The sequence below is a fragment of the Lucilia cuprina genome, chromosome 3, assembly GCF_022045245.1.
Source record: "Lucilia cuprina isolate Lc7/37 chromosome 3, ASM2204524v1, whole genome shotgun sequence".
Lineage (NCBI taxonomy): Eukaryota > Metazoa > Arthropoda > Insecta > Diptera > Calliphoridae > Lucilia > Lucilia cuprina.
Window position 1 is genome coordinate 32,232,806 of NC_060951.1, and position 5,584 is coordinate 32,238,389.

Here is a 5,584-nt window from a genome sequence, read left to right on the forward strand (position 1 = left end):
ACAGGATCCAGATGCATCATTTGACATTAACGGCAATGATTCCGATCCAACGCCACAGGATAATGGCGATAACAAGCATGGTACCAGATGTGCTGGTGAAGTTGCTGCCGTTGCCTTCAATAATTATTGCGGCGTAGGTGTTGCATATAATGCTAGTATTGGTGGTAAGTACATACTATTATTATTATCATTATAATTTTTATTACAATAAATATGTAATAAACTGAAAAAATATATATATATATATATATATATATAATATATATATATATATATATATATTATATTATTATATATATTAATATATATATATATTATATATAATATATATATATATATATATATATATATAATATGAAAATTATAAAATTTTTATGTAGGTAAGCATATGTTTAAAAGGGCATGAAAAAATTTATGTATGTATGTAGTAAAAATCATTAAAATTAATTAATTTTAAGATTAAAATTTTTGTGAAAGATTAAAAAATATGGAGAAGAGAGGTGTGTTATGGTAATAAGGTTACACAGCTTTAAACATTTTGTTTTCGATTATTTTTAAAACTTCAAAATCGTTAGAATTTTCTAAACGATTTAGCCATTCTGTCATTGCATATGACAGAAAGGATAAATTATTTTGTATTTTAAGTTTTTTATTTAAATTTCATATTAAACTATTAGCTAAACCATACAACCAAAAATTTTCATAATGAGAGAGATAGGTTTCGTGCATATAAAATCATGTTTATGCTTGCTTAAGCATGCACTTCAATATATAAAATAATTTAAACAAATATCAATAACACGTTCACTGTATGTATAAGTATTTATAAATACATAGACAAACATGTGTTCAACACTCACACTATTTAATGAAACCAAACCAATACCCACTCAAAAGCAAAAGTGTAAATCTCCATGGAAATAGTGGTACCAAACGATAACAAACAATAACAACAACAACTCCACTGCGTATCCATATCACCCTCGAATTAAGCCCACAAATAAGAATTTATGTGCCTTCACCGCAGTTGTTGCTGCAACAGTGCTCGTACAGCAAAAAAAAATCAAATTTCATTTAATATTGTGTATTCTCTTTTGCATCATAGCCAGTATGGCTATGATAATGAAAAGAAAAAGAATGAACAAAATTTTGAATTTCTAAAACAAACCATAGCAGCAACTTATTTTTATAAGCATCATGCAAACAGCTAGCAAGAGCAATGACAATATCGCGCTTTACTCTATGGTAACAACGTTATGTCTCAAATGTACATGGAAATGGTTGGAGTATATGTCGAGCCTTATATAAAGCATGTGTATGCTTTATATAAGGCAATACACATTTGTATTGGAAAAAAATAGCATCACAGGCATTGAATTGTTGGGGTTTTAGGAAGCATATAGCATATTTTCGGTGAAAAATTTGTAATACCAAAATGCTATACAGCTTTAGTTTAAGAACTACAAAAAGATAGATATAAACAGTTTCAGAGATTGGAAGAGTTAATCGAAACTAAAAACTTCTTGACTATAGTCGATACTATAAGTCTGGCTATAGTTGGTATTATAGATTACACAGTGGGAAAAACTGGTACAAAAGTAGCAATATTGGTCATACTTGTTGATTAACATCTAGTTGTGTTTAACGTTGACAACTAATAACGTCAACGTGTAATGAAGAGTTAATGTCATTATGACAAGCTTTGTTGTCATTTTGACAAAGTTTTGTTGTCATTATGACAATGTTTTGTTGTCATTTTGACAAAGCTTTGTTGTCAGTATGACAATGCTTTCTTATCATCATGATAACGCTTTGTTATTATTATAACAACGCTTTGTTGTCATTATACTAACACAACAAATAACGTCAACGTGTTATGAAGAGTTAATGTCATTTTGACAATGCTTTGTTGTCATAATGACAACGCTTTGTTTTTATTATTACAACGCATTATTGTCGTTTTTATAGTTGTTTTTTTGACTTACTTTTGTCACTCCCATGATGATAGGCCATTAACTGGCTCCAGGATTAATACAGAACTGGATTATAATGGAGACAATGGAGATGATAGATCCGACTGCAGCCGATACTATATACTGATATAGATTATAGATTGGTATATTTTTATCAAAATAAAAATTAAACTACAATCGAGAATATATTGGACTTCAGTCGAGAAACTATAGATCAGAGACTAGAGACAATTCTATATTTTTGATAAAACCTTTAAAAAAGTCTTAAACTGAACAATTATTTAATTTTTGCGGAAACTATGAACTTGTTAGTTTGAAACGATGATGTATATACATCAGAGAAACTCAAGATTGCCATTTGTTAGCACGCGTGAAAATTCTGCTGACGCTAATTTGATACACATACACAATAGATTTAATTCTTCTTGTTTTAATGAGTTTGCTCTCAACTTAAAAAAATCAAATAAGTTGCTGATCAGCACTTGTTAAAGCAAGGTCTGTGCGCGTCGTTTTTAAAATACACACAGAAATACAACAACAAAATTTTGAGAAAGCCGAATTAATGTGGGAGAACATGAGTGAACAGTTGATAGTTTTTTATACATAGGCTTTGACATACGCTGGCTGTCAAAATCCATAATATATATTTGACAGTTAGCATATACTTCATATTTTGTAGTCTTTTTATTAATATACTTTTATTTTGAATTGAATTCTGTTATCTGCTGCTTTACCAACACAAATAAAACTATGGTTGTCTATGGTAGTATGTGTTCGAGCACTACTGATACACACAAAATGCGAAGAAATGCATCTAGGTCTCCATCGGTTTCGGTTACCAGTACATCAGGTGTGAATAGAACCCACCACCTTCGGTCTACTAGCCTACAACACTAACCAACCATAGACCACCGATACACTACTGTACTATACATGGTAGACTTTATAGGTTGATCTTTACCATACACTGACAATACTCGATAATATATAATCGAGAGTTAAGTCGATTTTATTGACTCCACTGTAATTGAAACTATAGGCTAAATTCGTCGAAACAAAACAATTTCTTAATTTAAGTAAGCTGTTAACTGAACTATAGGAAAAACTTGAGTTGAGATCTTAAACTAGACTTTTGGCGCGACTATTTTCAGGTCTATAAACCACATAATGAACTTTATATAAGTCAGAAGTATGGACTGGATTAAAATAATAAAAACTGAACTCTAGTTTAGACTAAAAGCTTGCTGGACTTTTGCTTAAAGTCTTAATAAAACTATAACAATGACTTCCCGGCTAGGATTATAATTTTGACTATACACTGAACAATGCTGAAACTTTGGACTCTAAGCTAATACACTGATAGGTCGATAACATAAAACTAGAAGTAAGGAATTATTGTCGGGTGAGGCCTATCGTATAATACCCTACATCTGTTACAAAAATAAAGTGTGATTTAGCAATTGAATTGTATCTTGCCTTAGATATACTTAAAGCATTTACTGTTGAATCAAATTTTTGACATTTAAGTCAAATTTTGAAGGGGACTTCTTATAGGGGCTAGGGTCAAATAAGGCCTTATAATTATAATGTTCCTGAGGGTCATCATGGCTAGTATAGAACATGGTTTTCGAGCTACTAGTATATTAAATATAATTATGAACTTAAAAGCTCTGTTCTGGGGTTCAGTTGTAGGGGGGGTAGATGAAATAATGGACCGATTCTAACCATTTTCAATAGGCTTCGTCCCTGGGACACTAGAAGATCATGTACCAAATTTCATTGAATTGCGACCTATAGTTTGATTACAAGGTTTACATGGACGTATGGACAGACGGACGGACATAGCCAATTTGGGCTATAAGACCAATATTTAGTGCGTTACAAATATCAACACAAAAGTAGTGTAGGGTATAATTAACAGAATTCTAGTCGTAATTAAAGTCTGAACTATAATTCTAAATTATGATTTAACAATTATTGAAACTTTAAATTTAAAATTTCTTTAAATTTCTCATACACATAAGTACAAGAACAATTTTCATTAAATTAAAACTAAAATTTCGTATGCATTTCTAAGAACTACCACAAAATTTAAACACACAACAACTCTTCTAGAAAGTGTACTAGTTCGTGTAAATATACCCAAAAATATACAACTATAATTGCAGATATTTATAACAAAATATACTCATACAAGTACAATAACAAAAATGTTTATCAAACATGCACTCATTACATTCTCGCTTTCATATTTAAGTAGATGCATATGTTTGAAACACAATGCTTAAAACTTTAGATCAAGTATTTTTGAACAATTTCAGTATTTTGTCTATTTTATCTCTTAACTCAGCGACTGACAAACAAAAAAATCTCTGGCTTATTCATACACACATAATTTTTGACGACATGGCTGGCGAAAAATTTATTTAAACACTATTTACATATACATAGATAAAAATACATCCATATACAGATGGCGTAAAGACTGCTGATAATGAAGAGGCTGTGATGTCTGCTTTGTTGAAAGTGTTAGTTGCAAGTGCAAAAATATATGTTCAACCATAATTGTTGGCTGCTTAAATAACCCTGGTTATGGTAGATTTTACTCAGACCATCATGTATTAAGGCAAAAATTGTAATTTGGGTAATTACTATGGACTTTGGTATTTTTAACTTTTTAAAATTTTCATTATGTTGGAAATGCGAATGCGAAGCCTTGTTATAAGTTCAAAACTTAAATGGTTTTGCTAATGGTAAAACATGTTGCATTGATGTGGAATAATACAAAATGATAAATATTTTTAAATTCCATTTAATACAAAAATGAGTGAAAAATATTTTCTTTTTTACGTATTTTAATTTATTTTCAACTAAAATGTAATACTCATACGCCATGGTGTTTAAGCATAAATAAAAAGTCAAATAACAAATATCAATCATACGCCATGTTTAGAATATATTTTAAACTATTACTACAAAATGTTCATAGATTTTAAATAAAAAACATAACCTCTTATGCCATATGAAACCGCTTTCCTCTTTCCTCCCAAAAACTTTTCTTTCATTACTTAACACTGCTGGTTTTTTTACGCAAATATTGACAAAAACCAAACAACAGGATTAAAATTTGTAAAAAATAAAAAATATAAAGTTTAACAATATAAATTTTGTAAACAATTACAACAACCGCCAGCTCTACATGTCGCCGGTTCAACACAATATAAATAAATAAAGTTGCAAATTTATAACACAACTGCTCAATAGCGCAAATGTTTATATGTATGTGTATACATACATACATACATACATACATACATACATACATACATACATACATACATAAAACAACTTCAGGGAGTTACTGGAAAATTGATTTGGTTGAAACACACTTAAAGGAGACTGAAGTCAATTTGTGCATAATGACTACGAAAAGTCGAAATAAAATTAAAAAAAAATAAAGCATACTTTACATTAGATCCTTATCATAAACTGAACTAAAATATGCTAGAACTGAACTAGAACTGAACTAGAACTGAACTAGAACTGAACTAGAACTGAACTAGAACTGAACTAGAACTGAACTAGAACTGAACTAGAACTAGAACTGAACT

General features: G+C 29.8%; 1 protein-coding gene across 1 annotated transcript in view; it reads left to right on the forward strand.

Moving 5' to 3' along the window:
• Nucleotides 1-5,584, forward strand: part of LOC124418621 (furin-like protease 2) — a 13,168-nt gene continuing 7,584 nt past the window's right edge. Inside the window, exon 1 of the mRNA XM_046945370.1 lies at nt 1-164. The gene's annotated coding sequence lies outside the window, so the exon portion shown is untranslated. The remainder of the gene's footprint in view (nt 165-5,584) is intronic.